This window comes from Loxodonta africana, chromosome 9 (assembly GCF_030014295.1).
Source record: "Loxodonta africana isolate mLoxAfr1 chromosome 9, mLoxAfr1.hap2, whole genome shotgun sequence".
Taxonomy (NCBI): Eukaryota; Metazoa; Chordata; class Mammalia; order Proboscidea; family Elephantidae; genus Loxodonta; species Loxodonta africana.
In genome coordinates this window covers 48,786,752-48,807,792 of record NC_087350.1, presented here as the reverse complement: position 1 = coordinate 48,807,792, position 21,041 = coordinate 48,786,752, and the positions used below count along the sequence as shown (strand labels likewise).

At 39.4% G+C, this 21,041-nt stretch overlaps 1 non-coding gene across 1 annotated transcript; it reads right to left on the bottom strand.

Moving 5' to 3' along the window:
* Positions 1-3,231: 3,231 nt before the first annotated feature.
* LOC111749895 (U6 spliceosomal RNA) lies at positions 3,232-3,338 on the bottom strand. Its single transcript, XR_002785068.1, has one exon. It is a non-coding gene; the product is annotated as a U6 spliceosomal RNA (small nuclear RNA).
* Between the last annotated feature and the right edge of the window lie 17,703 nt (positions 3,339-21,041).

Below are 21,041 nucleotides of genomic sequence, written 5' to 3'. Positions count from 1 at the left end.
ACGTGCTTAGAGAAGAGTTCGCTCTCTGGGGTGTCATGGGCAGGTGGTAAGGAGAGGAGGCGGGTTGCAGCCACACTATGAAGGACCTTTTAACACCCCAATTCCCTGTGGCACAGTCATAAAAGCACAGGTCTGGGAGTCTGACAGACTTACATCTGAACCTGACTCTGCCACTCTAGCTTAAGACTTTTGAGTACATTTCTATACGGTGTCTGGCAGGTAGTAAGTACTCTGGAAGTCACTGTTTTTAATGTTATTTCCAACCGTGCAAAGGAGCTTAGATTTCTGAGAATCACGAACATTAACACCTTTGGCCTGTAAGGGGAGCTCAAGTTCCTCTCTGCCTTAGCCTACCCTCCAAGCCAAACCCCAGAGGAACAACGATGGGTGGTTAAGGCTGAAGGTACTACTGGACTGTAAAGACTAGGAGTGGGGTTTTCCTAGAAACCAGTCTACCTGTGCAAGTCCTTCTTTGTCTCTATGTATGGCTTGGGCCCACTCACCTGGGCCAGGGATTCGACATCGTTTGAACCCAAGACCTCAGGGTTCTTTAACCAGGGTTGCCCATCAGAACCACAAGGGGGCTTTTTTGAAATACAGATATCTGGGAAATTCTGACTCAGCAGTCTGGGTTTGAGCCCAGAAAAAAGTCCTAGGGGCTTTTGATGTACACACCTGGTTAATTTCCCAGGTAGCTTGGCTGCTTATGCCCGTGGTGACCCTGTGGCAGCACATAATGGGCATCTTTGGTATTGTCTCTGCAATGTCTCTCCCTTCTCAAGAGCTCTATCCCCGCTTCGTAAATTACTATTGCTGTTGAGTTGATTCTGACTTATAGCAACCCCATAGGACAGAGTAGAACTGCCCCATAGGGTTTCCAAGGCTGTAATCTTTATGGGAGCAGACTGCCACATCTTTCTCCTGTGGAGCAGCTGGTGAGTTCAAACCACCAAATTTGGTTAGCAACCAAACCACCACTTCGCCACCAGGGCTCCTCCAGTCCGCCACATATACAAGGCTATAGGGAGATCTGCCGTGTTCTTACATGACTCAGTTCTCACCTGAATCCAGAATTGGGCACCTGACCCAGGATAGGCCAACCTGAATCCTTCCCTGGGATTTAAAAAATTATTTCAATAAAGTTTTAAATGATAAAAGATTTCAAACATACAGAAAACAGTAATATGATAAAAACTCTTGTGTTCATCACCTATATTTAGAAAACATTAACATTTTGCCATATTACTTTGATCTGATTTTGCCCTCCTCCTGATCCCATTTCAGTACTTTCTTTCCCAGAGGAAGTTACTATTGGTGTGTATTCTGCCCATCCATATTTTTATACTTTTACTATCTATGTAGGTGTCCATATTATGTGGGTATTTTTTTAATGTTTACATAAGTTATCTTATGTACACATTTGCACGAATGGACTTATTCTCAATTTGCTGTCATTCAACATTATTTTCTGAGATTTATCCTGGAGATGCATGTAGCCCTGGCTCATTCCTTTTACCGATGGTATGAAAACACCATCATTTCTCTATTACTGTTATTGGTAGACATACGGATTGTTTTCTAATTTTGTTGCAATCACAAAGGATCTTGCAATGAGCATCCTGTGCCTGCCTCTTTGTTAAATGCCAAGGAGCGAAATTGCTGGGTCCTAGAATATGGGTTGTCTAGTTGTTTTTCCAAATTGTTCTCCCAAGTTGTTGTACCATGTTGCACTATCACCAGAAATACCCAGGAGTCATTTCCCTACATCCTTAACTAATACTTGGTAATGCCAGGCTTTTTAATTTTTGCCCATTTGATGGATGTGATATGGTATCTTATTATTACTTGCTATTTCGTTTTTTATTTTGTTTCCTTGATTATTAGTGAAGTTGAGCATCTTTTCATTTTTTATTGGAAATTCATTTTTTATCTTGGCATGTTAGTTGTTCATATCCTTTGACCACCTTCTGCTTTTAGTTTGCCTTTTTTATTGGGTTAAAGGAATTCCTTATATAATCTGAGTATTAATCCTTTTTTAGCTTTTTACTTTGAAAATATTTTCTTCCACTTTGTTGTTTACTTTTTTTAACCTTATTTAGGATGTCTTTATACATAATTGGAGCCCTGGTGGGACAGTGGTTAAGAACTTGGCTGCTAACCAAAATGTTGGCAGTTTGAAACCACAGCTGCTCCTTGGAAACCCTATGGGGTAGTTCTACTCTGTCCTATAGGGTCGCTATAAGTCAGAATCAATTTGATGGCAATGAGTTTCTTTGTATATAGTTGATATCATCATAGGGATAGACAAATAAAACAGTGGAGCAGAGAGTCAAATTTATCAGTCTTTTTCTGCATGACTGGTTCTTTCTTATTTCTCCGTTTCTCCCTCTCTTGCTTTATCTTTTTTGCCATGTTTAAGAAATCTTTCTCTAAGAATATAAAAATATTCTGTAATACTTTCTTCTAATTATTTTAAAATCTTTGCTTTTCACATGTAGGCCTTGAAGTCACCTGGAATTTCTTTTTATATACGGGCTTCCATATATTGTATATTATTATATATTGGCCCCCATGTAGATAGCCAGTTACCCCGGCACCATAAATCAAATAGTTCCCTCCCTCCCCAGTGATATGTGAAGCTATCACTGTCATATACAAACTTTCCATATCTAAGTTGGTTTCTGGGCTCTGCTTTTTGTTCTGTTGTCTGTCCCTGTGCTATCACCACACAGTTTTGGTGATTATACCGTTATAAGAAATTGTGATATATGGCAGGTGTGAGAGAGACTAGCTAGCTCTTCTCTACACTGGTTTTCTCTTGTTCCAAGGACCACAGCTGGGCTACACCTTGCAGCTTCTTTTGTAGGTAGCCGTGGCCACATAAATGAGTTCTGGCCAGTGAAGTGAGTGGAAGCAGTGTACACCATTCCTAGGCATTGTCTATAAAACCTTCCACACGTGATCTTCCATGCTCTTTCCTCTTCCACTGGTTTGAGGCAAACAAGCCTGGTGACCTTGAGAGCTGGGAAGCAAAACCAGAAGAAGCCCGGGTCTCTGAAGTGCTGCCTGACAGTGCTGCCTGACAGTGCTGCCTGCTGGCCAGGATCACCTATGTTGTTTTTCTTTGTTTATTTTTTATTTTCATTGTGCTTTAAGTGAAGGTTTACAAATCAAGTCAGTCTCTCATACAAAAATTTATATACACCTTGCTATGTACTCCTACTTGCTCTCGAAAATATGGAACGCTTCCGAAATTTCCATGTCATCCTTGTGCAGGGGCCATGCTGATCTTCTCTGTATCGTTCCAATTTTAGTATCTGTGCTGCCGAAGCGAGCACAGGATCACCTATTTTGGATTTTACACAAGCAAGAAATAAACTTCTGTCATGTTTGGGTCTTACACAGGTTTAGGTTGGTTTGTTTCAGCAGCTAGTACTACCTTAATACAATTTGGCCAAGTCCCTCCCTTCTGCCTTGTTCTTCCACTTCAAAATTGTCTTGACTATTCTCGGCCCTTCTCCTCACCTCATAGGAATTTTAAGATCAGTTTGTCAAGTTCCTTAAAAACAACAACAACAAAAAACCTTCCTGTATCTTTGATTGGAACCATTGCCAATCATTTACCATCGAGTCGATTCCAACTCGTGCTGACCCTGTAGGACACAGTAGAGCTGTCCCCCATAGGGTTTCCAAGGAGCAGCTGGTAGATTCGAACTGCCAACCTTTTGGTTAGCAGCCACGCTCTTAACCACTGTGCCACTAGGGCTCCTGTTTGATTGGAATTCCATTTAATTTCTATAATAATTTGTGGAGAATTGCCGTCTTTACAATAATTAGTCTTTCACTCATAAACATAATCTGTTTATTTAGATCTTATTTGATATCCCTTAATAGAGACTTTTCTGTGTTTCTACACAGAGCATATGTATCTTCTGTTACATTTAGTCATAGTTATGTTTATTTTGACATTATGTGTTCTAATTTGTTGTTGCTGGTATAGAGGAACCCCACTGGGTTTTGCATATTGATCTTATATCTGACAACCTTACTAAATTTTCTTATTCTAATAATGTTTTTTGTTGTTGTTGTTGTTTTCCTATGTAGAAAATCAAATGCCTCCACTTGCTATTCTCCCTGCCTGGCTTACTTCTTCACGTCCTTCAAGTCTCTGTTCAAGTATCATTCAAGTCAGGTCTTTCCTGACCTCCTATACAAAATAATGCACATACACGCACACACACACATACACAGAGTACTCTTTATGCCCCTTTCCCTACTTTATTTTTTTTTCTGGGTTGAATCGTAACTCCCAAAAAGATATGGTAAAGTTCTAATCCCTGATACGTATGAATGTGACCTTGTTTGGGAACAGGGTCTTTGAAGATGTCAGTTAACATGAGGTCATACTGGAGAAGGGTTAGTTCTGATACCATCTGAGTGGTGTCCTTATAAAAGAGAAGAGACATACAGAGACACACAGGGGGAAGAATGCCATGCGAAGGCGCATCTGCAAGCCAGCGAACTCTGAGAAATGCCTGGGTCTACCAGAAGCTGGGAGAGATGAGGAAGGACCCTCCCCTAGAGCTGACAGAGAGTGTGGCCCTGCCAATGCCCTGAATTCAGACTTTTCACCTCTAGAACTGTGAGATCATAAATCTGGGTTCTTTAAAGCCACCCAGTTTGTGGTGCTTTTCTATAGCAGCCCTAGGAAACCAATATGTTTTTCTTTATAGGACTATCATCACCTGACATATTATAAGTTATCACTTTATTTTTGTTTGCCTCCTCCAATAGAATTAAGCTCCACAAGAGCAGGGGCATTGTCTGTTTTGTTCACTTCTGTATCTCCCGGTGCTGTTCTCAATGTCGAGTTTTTACGCAAGTAACGCACACGTTCTACACTTGTTTGCTAACCACCCCCCCTGCCCCTCGAGGTATTTTCTTAAATGTGCTATGCTAATTTTTTTACAGCAACATGTAAAAAAAAAAATTGGCGTAGTGACGTTTATGAAAATACCTCACAAGGGGAGTGCACGGCTGGCAAAAAAATGTAGAAGGTGTACATTATTTGTGTAAAATATAGTAGATATGTTTTAAGCATCTACCACCCCTCTGTCAGTTTGTCATACTGTGGTGGTTTGCATGTTGATGTGATACTGGAAGCTATGCCCCTAGAATTTCAAACAGCAGAAAGGTCACCCATGGTGGACAGGTTTCAGCAGAGCTTCCAGACTAAGAGACTAGGAATAAAGGCTTCTGCAAAACCTACTTCTGCAAATTAGCCAGTGAAAACCCTACAGATCACAACAGGATATTGTCTGGTAGAGTGCTAGAAGATGAGCTTCCTAGCTAAGGAGGCACTACGCAATAGCCTCAACAAAGGACTCAAACACAGCAACGATCATGAAGATGGTGTAGGATCAGGCCAGGTTTCGTTCTGCGGGACATGGGGTTCCCATGAGTCAGAGCCAAATTGACAGCAACTAACAACCACAACTGAATAGTGTCAAATTTATTTTCCTTTCCTATCTCTATTCCACTTATTTCTTTACAATACAAAATCTTCTAATATTTTGTGACTTAAAATCGTTGTATTAGGTTTTTGGTAGGTTTACTTTACCAAGTTAAAATTTTTTTCGTAGATCCATAGTTCTCTAAACGTTTAATCTATTTTATTTTTATTTCAAATGGTTTTTCTGCATCTATTGAGATTATAAAATGATTTCTCTTTCTAATATGTTAATGTTGTGAATTGCACTAATACCTGTTGCCATCTAGCGACCCTGTAGGACAGAGTAGAACCGCCCCATAGGGTTTCCAAGACTGTAAATCTTTATAGAAGCAGACTGCCACATCTTTCTCCCACAGAACTGCTGGTGGGTTTGAGCCAACTACCTTTTGTTTAGCAGCCGGGTGCTTAACCATTGGTACTATCAGGGCTCCTTGCACTAATAAATTTACTAATATTAAAGCATTTTTGCATTCCTAGGATAAATTCAATTTAGTCTTGGTGATTTTTAGTATAAAGTTCAGAATTCATTTTGCCAACAATTTTTAATAATTCTTGCATCTATATTCATAAGTAATATTGGCCTGTAATTTTTTTTTTCTAATTCTGGTATGAAGAGTACATCAGTCATAGAATATAAGACGGAGGTGGGGGTTCATTCTCTTTCTATTCCCGAAATAGTTTAAATAAAACAGGATTTACCTATGTCTCGGATTATTGGTAAAACTCACACAAAAAATATCCACGTTCTGATGTTTAAATCGCAGGTCAAATTCTTAAGTGGTTATAGGTCTATGTGAATTTTCTATTTTTCCTGATCCTCTTTTAGATTTCTTAAAAAAAAAAAAAAAGTGTCTATTTCATACAAGTTTTTTTAATGTATTGGCATAGAGTTGTTTAAAGTATTCCTTTGTAATCCTTTTTCATCTCTACTGTGTCTGTACTTATGTCCTTTTTAAAAAATTTCTTTTTCTTTGATTAACCCAGCCAGAGGTTGTCTATTTTATTAGTCTTTTCAAAGAGCTAACTTTTAATATTGTTAGTAATTTCTGTTGCTTCTTTGTTTACTAGTCATTTTTCTATCTTCTTGAGTTGAAAATTTTGTTCAATTATTCTTAGACTTTGGTTTTTATAATAAATACATTTTAAGGCTATACATTTTCCTCTAAGTTCCACTTTGGTAACAGCCCACAAGTTTTGATATGCGTTCAGTGATAAATATTTGTAATTTATGTTCTAATTCCTTGTTATTGAATTCTAATTTCTTGAAGACTGCATGACGGTGCTTCTTTGTAATTTTTTGAATCTCTCTTATGTGTTAGAATTGACCAGTTTTTATAGATATTTTACAGGTGCATAAAGATAATATATATTCTCTGTTTGTGGGGTTCAAAGTTCTACGTGAGTTCTTTAAGCTTGTTAATTCAATTCTGCTGCCCAGTCTTTTATATCCTTACACGTTTTTTGTTTTTCTTATTCCATCTATTTCAGGTGGAGATAAAATCTCCCAGTATAATCGGGAATTTGCCAATTTTTGCTTAACGCATTCTAGGCTGTATCAAGTTCAGTATTATATTTTCCTGATGAATTGTTCTCTTCATCATTAATGAGTCACTCACTTTTCTTAATATTGCTCTTTGCTCCAAAGTTTATTTTGTATGGTATTAACATAGATACATCAGCTGTCTCTTGAATGTCTTAGGCTGGGTTCTCTAGAGATGCAAAACCAGTAAAGTGTATAAACATATATATAAAAAACCAAAACCAAACCTGTTGCCATTGAGTCGATTCTGACTCATAGTGACTCTATAAGACAGAGTAGAACTGCTCCATATGGTTTCCAAGGGGTGCCCGGTGGATTCAAACTGCCGACCTTTTGGTTTGCACCTGTAGCTCTTAATCACTATGCCACCAAAGTTCCCAAAACATATGTATAGACAGATTTATATCAAGAAAATGGCTCACATGGTTGTAGAGGCTGGAATGGTTGAAGTCCGTGGGTCAGGACAGTTGCTTCTCCTGAATCATGTAGCCACAGGGGCTGGTGAACCCAAGATCGGCTGGTCAGACAGCAGCAGGGCTTTTGCTCACAGGTAGTGAAGATTGACAAATCCCAAGATTGGCAGGCAAAATGGCAGGTAAGCAGCTAGCTCAAGTCCCAGAAACTGGAGGTCAGATGAACAGAAGCCAGCTGCAGGATCCAGAGCAAGCAAAATCCCTCAAGCCTTGCCAGAAAGTCCACTTATATTCAATGCAGGCCACACCCCCTAAGGAAACTCCTTTTCAACTGAATGACTACTCACAGCAGATCCCATCATGGAGGTGATCACATTATATCAAATCTCACCATGGAAGTGATTACATCATCATACGACTGCCAAAACACTGAGAATCATGGCCCAGCCAAGTGGACACACAACCGTAGCAATCACAGTCAGTATCTACCTATTACTGTATGTCTTGTCCTGTGCTACCACCCATGTCATTGTTTTAGGTATGTCTCTTATAAAGAGCATATATAGCTGGATTTTTTAACCAACCTAAAATTCTGTCTTTTAAGGGATAAATTTTAATGGATAAAATTATTTTATTTTGGATTATTTCTCACATTTTTGTGTCCATGTGCCTCGGTGTGTGTCTCTTTTGTTTCTTATTTCCTTTTTTCCTGACTTCCAATAAATTAATCAGTTTTCTTTACTTTCCCTTTGCCCCTGTCTTGGTTCATAAATTATATATTCTATCTCTATTATTTGAGTAGTTATCCTTAAATTTTTCACATAAATAATTGACTTAAAAAAGTTAAGAATTAATCAATATCTCTATCCTTTTCCATAATAATATAAGGACTATAACATTTAATTGATGTATCATTCCGTATAATATATATTTTTATTGTCTAGCATTTTAGCATCACCTTATTTTTAACTCTCCCATTAGTTAGCTAGTTGTGTTTTATAGCAAAGGCTTACCATATTTTATCAAATCTAATATGTCATCAATTGTAAGAAACACCATTATTTTATGTACCTCTAAGAAAGAATAAGGGGTGACATCAGCAAAAATGACAGAGTAAAAAAAAATTAAGGACCTCTGAAAATCCTCTCCTTCGTAAAAGCAATGAAAACACTGGCAAAAAACTGTCAGAAACAACTTTTTCAGAACTCTGGAAATTAACCAAAAGTTTGTAGCAATCTGGGGAGCGTTTATTTAAAAAAAAAAAAAGAAAAAGCAGAATCTTAGTAAGCTTTGTGGTATTTTAACTTTCCCTAATCCCACCTCCCTACCCCCACATCACTTCGGTAGGATTTTCACTGAAATTACAGTGAAAACCAGAAGCCTGGTAGCCACTAGAAGAGGCAGAAGGGGTTGGAGCTCTTTCAAAGCCCCAGTCCCAGAGAATGGTAATTATTTGCCCTGGAAGATTCCACTTGCAAGTCTGTCTTTGTTAGACCTGAATCAAAGCTCACCCAGTGCAAACAACCTTTTCCTGGAAGGCACATATCAAAAACAACTGGGGACAATTGTAGAACATCATGGCTGCCTGAGGCTACAATAACAGTAGGGCAAACAAGAAGCTGACCAAAAAAGTTCAAAAAGAAATCTTGGTAATAAGATGTCTATAGGGAGCTTTTAAAAGCTCTGAAATATTCCAGGGACTCTAGAAGGCCACACACGTGTAGGGCCGTGAGCATGTCCAGAGCTACGTGCATGCTCAGGAAAGACCTGAGAAGGACTTAAGCTCTTACCACTCACTAACCTTGAGGCTTTACATAAGCAGGAAGTGAAGGTTAATGTGGAGTTGTATACTGCCTGGCTGAATGCTGAAGGCACGTCCCAACATACATACAAACTGTTGCCCAATAAGTGGAATCCAACTTGTAGTGGAGCCCTGGTGGGGCAGGGGTTAAGAGCTACAGCTGCTAACCAAAATGTCATCAGTTTGAATCCACCAGCCACTCCTTGGAAACCCTATGGGGCAGTTCTAGTCTGTCCTATAAAGTCGTTATAAGTCAGAATTGATTTGACTGCAATGGGTAACATGCACACAGAGCCCCTCAAACAAACAAACAAAACAAAGAAAAACCAAAAAACTGAGAGACTTCTTGTTCCAGGCATTTAAGGAAATCTAGCCGATCACTAAGCTAACCAAGAAGAGACTTCTATGGCTACACATGACAAAAAATAGACTTACAGAATTACTTTAAAAAAAAAGTTGCTAAACAAACAACAGTTACAACAACAAACCCTGGGGAAGGGAGGGATCTAATTCCAGAATTGCCACATTATATCGCTTGAAATACCTATTTTCAACCAAAAATCATGAGACATGCAAAGAACAGGAAAAATGGCTCATAAACAGGAAAAAAAAGTGGTCCATTGAAACTGACACTTTGGAAACCTAAACATTGCACTTATTAGAAAAAAGTTTAAAATTATCTATTTAAATATGTTCGAAGAACTCAAGGAAACCATATCTAAAAAACTAAAGGAAAGTATAAGAATAATGTCTCATCAAATAGAGAGCATTGATAAAGAGATAGAAACCATAGAAAAATTCTAAAGTTTAAAAATAAAATAACTGAAGGGGAAAATTCACTACAGGAGCTCAACAGCAGATTTGAACGGGTGGAAAAAACAATCAGCAAACATGAAAATAGGTTAACTGAGATTATACAATCTGAGGAACAGAAAAAAAAAAAGAATGAATAAAATTGAACAGAGACCTCTAGGACACTAACTTAGTTATCTAATGCTGCTGTAACAGAAATACTACAAATAGATGGCTTTAACAAACAGTTTATTCTCTCCCGATTTAGGAGGCTAGAAGTCCAAATTCAGGGTGCCAGCTCCAAGGGAAGGTTTTCTCTCTCTCTGTCGGTTCTGGAGGAAGGTCCTCATCATCAATCTTCCCCTGGCCTAGTGGCTTCTCAGCAAAGAGACCCTGGGTCCAAAGGACAGACTTGCTCCTGGCTCTTTTTTCTTGGTGGCATAAGTTCCCCCCCCACCCCATCTCTCTGCTCACTTCTCTCTTTTATATCTCAAAAGAGATTGACTCAAGATACAACCTAATTTTGTAGACTGAGTCCTGCCTCATTAACATAACTGCCTCTAATCCTGCCTCATTAACATCATAGAGGTAGGATTTATAACACATAGGAAAATCACATCAGATGACAAAATGGTGGGCGATCACACAATACTGGTAATAATGGCCTAGGCAAGCTGTAACACATTTTGGAGGGGGACACAATTCAATCCATAATAGACACCATCAAAGGTACCAAGATATGCATAAGGAGAGGAGAAAGAGGGGAGAAGAAAGAATATTTGAAGAAATAATGGCTAAAAACTCCCCAAATTTAATGAAAAACATTAATCTACATATCCAATGAACTCCAATTAGGATAAACTCAGTAAAATCTACATCCAGATACATCATAATCAAACTGTTGTAAGACGGAGAGAGAATCTTGAAATCATTAAGAGAGAAGTGAGTCTCCACATGCAATGATCCTCAATAAAATTAACAGCTGATTTCTCATTAGAAACCATGAAGTCAGAATCAGTGAAATGACATATTCAAAGTACTGAAAGAAAAAAAAAGTCTACGAAGGATCCTGTATCCATCAAAGCTTCCTTCAAAAATGAAGGAGGAGCTAAGACATTCCCAGATAAATAAAAAAAAGAGAGAACTCATCACTAGCAGACATGCTGTACAAACTATACTAAGGGAAATCCTTTAAGCTGAAATAAAATGACACTAGGCAGTAACTCCAATCTACGTAAAGAAATAAAGATCACTGGTAAAGATAACTACATAAGTAAATATTAAAGACTGTATAAATGTATATTTTTTCCTACCTGATTTAAAAGATAACTGAATAACATAGTAATTATAAATCTGTGCTGATGAGTATTCAGTGTATAAAGATGTAATCTGAATGACTCGAACAGCACAAAAGAGTATAGGAAATGAAGCTATCCAGGAGCAAAGTTTTTATATAATATTGTAATTAAGTTGGTATTAATACAAACTCAATTTTCATAAGATGTTAATTGTAAACCCTATGACAACCAGTAATAAAATAACTCAAATCAATAAAAGAAATTGAAAAGGGAATGAAAATGATACACTAGAAAATATATCTTTAACGCAAAGGAAGGTAGTTATGGAGGAATAACCCCAAACCAGTTGCTATTAAGTTGACTCCAATTCATAGCCACCCCGTGTGCGTTAGAGTAGAACTGTGCTCCATGGAGTTCTCAGTGGCTGGTTTTTTGGGGGTAGATCATCAGACCTTTCTCCCGAGGCACCTTTGAGTGGATTCCAACCTTCAACCTTTTGTTTAGCTGCTAAGCACACTGTTTGTACAACCCAGGGAATCCGATGGAAGAATAGAGGAACAAAAAAGTCGTAAGACACATAGAACATAAATAGCCTTAAATAATACCTTCTTAGTAATTACATAACATGTAAATGGATTAAACACTCCAATCGTAAAATAGAGATTGGTAGAATGGATAAAATAGATGTAATCCAGTTACATGTTAGCTACAAAAGACGCACTCTAGATTCAAAGACACAAATAGATTGAACATTGTTGTAGTTGTTAGTTGCTGTCGAGTCAATTCTGACTCATGGTGAGCCCATGTACGCAGAATAGAACTTCTCCATAGGATTTTCAAGGCTGTGACCTTTTTGGAAGCAGATAGCCAGGTCTGTCTTCCCAGGTACCTCTGGGTGGGTTCAAACTGCCAACCTTTCAGCTAGCAGTTGAACACTTAACAGTTTGTGCCACCCAGAGACTCTAGGTTCAAAGTAAAAGGGTGAGAAAAGATATACCATACAAACAGTAACTAAAAGAGCTGAAGCTGCTATACTACTATTACACAAAATGGACTTTAAGACAAAAATTGTTACTAGAGACAAAGAAGGCCATTTTTTTTCTTTTCCTGTGTTTACTGGCCATTGGTATGGAAGAAATATCTATTCAGATCTTTTGCCCATTTTCAGATTAGGTTATTTTTTTTTTAATTATTATTGTGCTTTAAGTGAAAATTTACAAACCAAGTCAGTCTCTCATACAAAAACTTACATACACCTTGCTATATACTCCTAGTTGCTCTCCCTCTAATGAGACAGCATACTCCTTCCCTCCACTCTCTCTTTTCATGTCCATTCGGCCAACTTCTGACTCCCTGTGCCCTCTCATCTCCTCTCCAGACAGGAGCTGCCCACATAGTCTCATGTCTCTACTTGATCCAAGAAGCTCACTCCTAACCAGTATCATTTTCTATTCCATAGTCCAGTCCAATCCCTGTCTGAAGAGTTGGCTTTGGGAATGGTTCCTGTCTTGGTCTAACAGAAGTTCTGGGGACCAAAGAAGGCCGTTTTATAATGAGTAAAAGGGGCAATTCCTGAACAAGATACAATCATAAACATATATACACATAATAACAGAGTCCCAAAACACGTGAAGCAAAAACTGACAGAACTGAAAGGAGAAATAGACATATCAACAATAATAGAACATCTAGACAGAAGATCAACAAAGGAATAGAAGACCTGAACAATGTTATATCAGCTATACCTATCAGACATCTATAGAACACTCCACTTAACAACAGCAGAATATATACAACTCTCAAGTACACATGGAGCATGTTGTTGCCGTTGAGTCAGTGCTGACCCATGGTGACCCCGTGTATAACAGACAAAACATTGTCCAGTCCTGTGACATCTTCATGACTGTTGGTATGTTTGAGTCCATTGTTGCATCAATCTATCTCGTTAAGGGATTATTTTGTTTTCATTGGCTATATGTTAGGTCAAAAATCAAGTCTTAACAACTTTTAAATGATTTTAGGCCAAAAATCAAGTTTTAACAAATTTTAAATGATTTAAATCATACAAGCTATTTTCTCTGATCACAATGGAATGAAGCTAGAAACCAGTAACAGAAGGAAATTTACAAATACTTGGAAATTAAACACCATTCTCCTAAATAACCAATGGGTCAAAGAAGAAATCACAAGAGAATTTAAAAGATACTTTGAGATGAATGAAAACAAAAGCACAACATAGCAAATCCACAGGATGCAGCTAAAGCAACGCTAAGAGGAAAATTTATAGGTGTCAACGCCTATATTAAAAAGTAAGAAAGATCTCAAATCAATAGCCTAACCTTTTACTTTAAGAAACTGTCAACTAGAGGCTGTCTCATGGTGATTCTTTTCTTTACATGATTTTTAAATGTTTTATTGTGACCAATCTTTGGTGTTTTTTTTTTTTCTCCCTCTGTAAAAGGACCTAGCGCCCTAAGTGGTGAAAATGTCACTATAGGGTAGTTTTTTCAAGAGTCTAGGGGTTTCAATGGTTTGGGGCCTGTTTTTATGATAATTTATTGATTCAAGGTTCTCACATCACCTAGGTGGTATAAATTCAGATCCCATACCACCTTGTGGCTTAGACCTAAGGTTTTGATTTATTACAGGAGATTTTTTAATTTTTTCCTTAAGACACAAGAGAGATGGTAAGCTTCTGCTACCTCACTGTGCTGTTGGGAAGTTTTTCTAGTTCTAGCTCCATGGATAAAACAGATGCTCAAAGCTGGCTTCAGGCTTGATGCAAGGGGCTCAGTTCCAGGACCCCCACTTCACTGCACCTGGAGGCCACATCTCCTGTACGTGCGTGAATATTAAATCCAGAGGACCAGGCCCTAGAGCCTATGTCAGGCCTGCAGGTCCCCCTCAGAACTAGCTTCCATTTATTTTCTGGCTTTGATTTCTCCCTTTATTTCTGACATCTGAAAGTTCCCTTTCTTTCCATCTTGGCTCTGCATTAAACGTTTTTGTAGTTAATGTTGTTATATTTTCTCTGCCATTTCCATGTGCTTGTTAGCAGGAAGTGTGCTCTTCCAGGATAGATGGGTCCATCACATTGCCAGAAGTGTTCCTTGTGATTATGTAACTAATTGTGAGCCAGGATCTCTCGTGGCTGGATTTGAATATGTAAGACTCAGGAGCTGTTTATGGCCATGTTTTCTGCCTAGCAGAGGCAGACAATCAGCTTCCAGCCAGAGAAACAAAGTATACATGCAAAGAAAAGCAAATGCCAGAGAGAAAGAGAGAGAGAGAGTCCTGGTGGTGACATGCATGTTCCTGGTTCTCACTTTTCCTGAGGCCCAGTTGTGTCCTTGGATCTCCTAGAGTTTGCGTGCTCAACCTTTCTCTTTGTTATATGTAATTCCCTACTATCCTCCCTTTCTCTTTTGGCTTGAGCCAATTTGAGTTGAATTAATGTCACTTATAATAGAAAAGCTCCTGCCTAATAGGGCCTGGTTGTACAGTGGTTGAGAGCTTGGCTGCTAACCAAAAGATCAAACCCACCAGCTGCTCCTTGGAAACCCTATAGGGTAGTTCTACTCTGTCCTATAGGGTCACTATGAGTTGGAATTGACTCAACAGCAATAAGTTTTTTAATGCCCAGAAGTAGAGCAACTAGTTGAAGATTCAGAATGGATTCCTTTTAAATCTCATCAACGTATCATTTAGTTCATCAAGGGAGTGAGTGTATGCTGAAGGGACAAGTCCTACAGTGGTAAAGGGACTTAATCACAGCTGTTTCTGTTAACCAGGCTTGTGGTAGGTTAATGGGTAGAGGGGGCTGCAGGTTTGGGGGATAACATCCTATGCACTAACATCTGGTCTGGGTAGTATATCTGAAAGTGGGGATAATAATAATTCCTACCTCACAGGGGTATTGTGAGCATTGAATGAGATAATGCATAAAAAATTCATAGAGCAGGGTCTGGTACACTTTAAGCCCTGAGAGATGCTGCTGCTGCTGCTGCTGCTATTGCTGCTGATGGTGACAACAACGAGGAGGAGTTGGAGGGAGATCGTGAAGTCATTCAGGAAAAAAAATGACCAACATTTGTTCAGCACTTACTAGACATAGACACAAATAGTAACAGTTTATATCTATTATAGCATTTAAAACTGAAAGGTAAGTTTAGTGTTTTTATCCCCATTTTATATATGAGGAATCTCTGCTCAGACAGATTAAGTGCCTTGCTTGAGCACATAAAGATAGTAATTGGCACAGGTGCTAAAGTCTAAACCTAGATCTGTCTGATACTGCAGCCTTCAAGCCAGGGTGCTTCCTAAACTGGACAGTGTTTGATGGACAGACTCGGGCTTGATGAAGTCTGGTGCTGGTTGATGTCATGGCTTTCATAACTCTAACTTTTTGTTTTTGTTCTTTATTTCCCCTGTTTTTCAGTCAAGGAGGATGGACAGGCATGTTTTTCCAGGAACACAGAGTCATGACCTACTACAACTGTAAAGAAAGTGATGTTTGTGCTGCTTTCAGAGTTTTCGGGAATCTGGGAGAATTTTAAAAACCTGTTGGCAGGCAAGGCACAGGGCATTCGAATCTTGCAGGCCCCTTAAGACATGGGTTGGGAAGGTATTGGGCAGGAGCAAGTATTGGCTAGGAAAGCTGCATGATACTTCTGGAGCTGCAGACATAGAGGGAAGAGAGCAAGAAACTAGCCTGTGAAGATTCATAAGACCCCAGATGCACTTACAGGGTTGCCTGCAGTAATGTAGTGTGCCTTTAAAAGCCTCCTTGGTTATAAGTTACAGAACACACTTTAGGAGTGGGAACATAAGGAGTATATTCTTACAAAAATATCCTAGAACCGTGGGCAGATAGACCACCCACCCTCAGAGGAAAGGCACCAGATAACCATCAAGTAGAGAAACTTTCTCTCCATCTCTCATTTCTACTCTTCTCTGCCTCTGTTTTGTTCTTTTTTCTGCGCACTGAGATTCTCTGCATCTAGGTCACTGGAGGAATGCGCCAGTCGGAGTTCAATCAGGGAGGACAGTCACTATGAGTGTTATGGGAAAAGGGATTTATTATAAGGAACAGACGTGGCATAATTGTGGGAGGAGCTGAGAAAGTGAAGTTCCAGAAAGGGGGAGTTGGGACATCAGAGGAAAAGTCACTAAACAGCTCCTCTGGAGCAATGGCATAGGCAGATAAATCTGAGCTTACAGGGCAATCTAAGAAGTCAGCAAGTCCAGCCACCCAAGTGGGACCACAAAGAGGGAGCTCACAGAGAAGCCTGTGGGATGCCATTGCCTCTATACAGCTACTTCCATTACAAGTCCACTGCCAAGCACTTGGTGGTGGGCCTGGAGCTGCTGTTCGTCTGCAGGACCAGCATTTGGGAAAAAGAGCTGAATGTAGATTGTAAAATAGGGAGGATAAGCTGGAACAGGCCAGGCACCTCTGCATCAGTGCATCACTATATGTGTCTGCAAAGGCTGTCAGAGAGGAATGACACTGCTTTACTTTTTAATCACCAAATCCCACACAAGTTCCTCTTTTGGACAGTTCTAACCTGGGTTCATACAAGTCAGAGGATTCTGGGAAACACAGGTCCCCAGTTTACCAAGTTAACAATGGATCACTCCAGCACAGTCCACCCCTTGGCAACACAGAGCCCATTCACAACTCTCTTAATCATATTTAACTTTCGAATAAAAGTAGTAAAATCACACTTCCACCTAATGATGCAAATACCCCTCATATAACTGAAAACAAACTTACCCGTTGGGAGACACTCCTCCATGGATCTCTTATTAGATATGAAAAGAATGCAAATCCCTGACTGCTCTTTACTCAGGTCATTTCTCAGGGTTGTGTTTGTAGCAAGCAAACTTGAGAGATGAGGTAATGTCTCCCTCTGGGAAAAAGAGGTTTGCTTACTGGCTGCTATAAAACCATGGGTTCCCCCAGTTTAGTGTTCCTTATCTGTAAAACAACCCACTACATGTGTAGGCGTCTATCTATTCTAGGCCCATCTCTGTTGCCCCTGTGAGACTGGGGCTCAAGAATGACATGGCCTTACTAAGACTCTGGTTACTCTGGTTTTGCTGTGAGTAATAAAAGAGGCTCGTGCCTTTTGTCAGCATCCATGAAACCATGGCAAGCTAACTTGATAGCTTATTAACTGGAGAAAATTCGTGGAGCCCTCACAGTTCTTGACAAACACTTTCCCCCAAAGAAGATATACAGAATACCCTTTATCCACCTTCCAATGTTCTTTATTTCTTTTCTAGATGAGTAATTCTCCCCTTTGATACCCTAGAACTTAAACACTGAGGTACAAGGCAAGCCACCAATAACACATACTATCTTATGGTAGGTAATAGCGGAATGTGAGAGGGAAAAAGAAAGAAAAAAGAATTGGTCAGTATGTATATATATATATATGCACATATAAGTATGGAAGAAATACTCTAAATCACGGCAGTCCTAATTTCTGCAATTGGTCACATGGTTGTAATTGGTATTTATAACTTGCTTCTTCCACTATTTCATATTCTCTTTGCCCTCAGCAGGCACCTAGCTGGTTATGTTTCCTTACCTAGTGGGATGACCCAAACCCTCATTTCTGAAGGGTCTGTGCCATTAGCGGTCCTATCTGTATTGGGGTGTTAGAGTTCTTCATTAACTTCTATTGGAATGTTAGAGTTCTCTATTAACTTCTATTGCAGGACGTGGGAATACTAATCAAACCAAAATGAAACCTGTAGCCGTCGAGTCGATTTTGACTCATAGCGACCTTATAGACTGAGTAGGACTGCCCCATAGGGTTTTCAAAGAGTGGCTGGTGGATTCGAACTGCTGACTTTTTGGTTAGCAGCCATAACTCTTAACCACTGCACCACCAGGGCCCCCAAAAGACTGTATTCTTCACACACTGTTCCCTGCCTCCGTCATAGAAATGCAAATTCCCTTGATAGTCAAGAGCAATCAAACCAACCAGTATGGTATCCTCTTTTTAGCTGATTGGTTCACTGGCATGAAGAGCCCAACATGACCATGTAATAGTCTCAGCTTCCAGCTTAATGGAACCATTGCTATGCCCACTGGTGGGAACATTTCTACCTTTAGAACCAAGACCTCTAAGCCAACACAGTCCAGTGTCAGGAACAGGAAGCAAAAATTTTGCTAGTGGATCATTGACGTAATAGGGAGAAAAGTCACTCTCATTTCTATCCTTTGATTTCAGGACCTTGAATCCTGTTTATGGAAAAAATTATACCATATATTGGTCATACTGATTCATAGCCTATAACATATTCTGGGAGACTGCCTCAGCCCTGCAAGGAATTGTCACTCAGTTTGTATCATAACTGAGTCTTCAAAAGGCCATTTCATTGTTTTACCAGGCCAGCTGCTACAGTGTGATGAGGAACCTGGCAAGACCAGTGAATTCCATGAGCCATGAGCCTACTGCCACACTTAGTTCTTTGCTATAAAATGAATTCTCTTATCAGAAGCAATGCTGTGTGGAATGCCAAGGCAGTGGATGGTAGCTTTGAAGGAATTGTTGCTAGCAGGGAAGACCATATCCAGAGTAATTTCTATTCCAGTGAGGACAATGTGCTCCCCCTTCCATGTTGGAAGTAGTCCACTATAATCAACCTACCACCACATGGCTGTTCCAACTGAGGAATGGTGCCATATTGTGGTTCAGTGCTGGTCTCTGTTGTTTACAGGTTGGGCACTCAGCAGTAACTATAGCCAGATAGGCTTTGGTGAGTAGAAATCCATTTTACTGAACATAACCTCCATCCCTGCCTCTACTGCTATTTTGTGAACCCATTGAGCAAGTACAGGAGTGACTGGGGAAAGAGGCTGACTGAGATCTAGAGAATGGATCGTCTTGTCCACCTGATAATTAAGATCTTAAGATTTTCCTCTGCTAAAGTCGGTCTTTTTTTTTTTTTAAAATAATATACTATTGTTTTTATGATGAAAGTTTACACAGTAAATTAGGTTCTCATTTGACAATTTCTATACAAATTGTTCAGTGACATTAGTTACATTTTTCACATTTTGTCAACTTCTATTTGTTCCATTTCCATTACTCTAGTTTACCTGTTCCCTTAGCTTCTCATCTTTGCTTTAGAGTAAATGTTGATCTTATGGTCTCATATAGATGTTTTTTGTTTTGTTTTGTTTTGTTTTTAGTAGAGCACTGTACTTACAGGTAATATCCTTTATTTTGTGTACCTCTCTGTTATTTCACTAAAAGGTGATCTCAGTGGATAGTTTTGATTTAAGGTTTAAAGAGTATCTCTGGGCGATAGTCCCAGGGAGTCCTCTGGTCTCAACCGGTTCAGTAAATCTGGCCTTTTTTAAGAATTTGAATTTTGTTCTACATTTTTCTCCCACTCTATCTGGGACCATCTGCTAAAGTTGGTCTTTGATAAGCATTTGCATGGGACACAAATATACTTAAGAGACACTTTAAGGCTGTGAATTCAATTAGTGTTATAATTCAGCCATCCAGAGCCACCAAATCCTTTGGGTTTGGTTTTCAGAAATCTCAACCCTGAGGCTCCAGGAGATAATGATTTCTTTCAGGGCAGATATAAACACTTTTTAGATCTTTATACATTTCTTGATCTGGGAATTTAAAGCCCCCAAATCATCGTTTTCTTTCTCCAAATTTTCTAGTGCACTTTGAAGCAACCAACCAACCCCATAGTCCTTTATACCGTTTATTTCCACTTATGGCATCAACTACTTGGCCAACTAATGTCTTGCTTTCTATAGGCACTTGATTACAAGTAACTACAGGTGATAATTTAAGTAAGTGCTTTACCAGCACATGCCATAGACCACCTTTAATCCTGGTAATAGGGTTCCTAATGCCTCTAAATCTACTCAGATCAGAGAACCAATGTCAGGTTTCGATTCTTAAGGTTCTGTCCCCCTGAAGCCAATACTACTACCAATAAGCATATCAGTGAGCATTCATTCAGAGAAGCAAAGCCACTTTGAGTGTTATGGGATATGCGTTTATTACAGGAATTAGGCCCGATACAACTGAGGGAGGAGCAGAGGAGGCGAAGACCTTGAAAACCCTATGGAGCAGTTCTACTCTGCACACATGGGGTCACCATAAGTTGGAATCAATTTAAAAGCTACTAACAAGAAAAACAACCCTAGAAGGGAATTCTGGGAGAGGTAGTTCCCTGATTAACCAAGATAACAATAGAATAATCCAGCACCGGGAATACAGCGGCTTCACAGCTCATAAATTTATGCATTATAATTTCAGACGTTGATTAAGAATAATTTGCTGACCTTTCAGAGGTAGATCACCAGGCCTATCTTCCCAGGCACCACGATATGGATTTAAACTGCCAACATTCCGGCTAGTAGTCTAGCACTTAACCATTTGCGCCACCCGGGTACTCCTCTCTTCCCGGGTAGAGCTGGCAAAAACAGGAACTGAGTTATGGGAGTTGAAGTGCAATGGCTACGCATTATTCTCTGATGGTCTTTGTGGTCAAATAGGGTGATAAACAGATGCCAAGGTATCCAGTGAATCCCAGCCTATCCTCTTTCTTCTCTGCACTGCAACTAGCTCTTTTCCCTGCTTACCAGGAACAGCTCCAGGCCTAGTATGAGATGCTTAGCAGCAGACTCAGAGTAGAG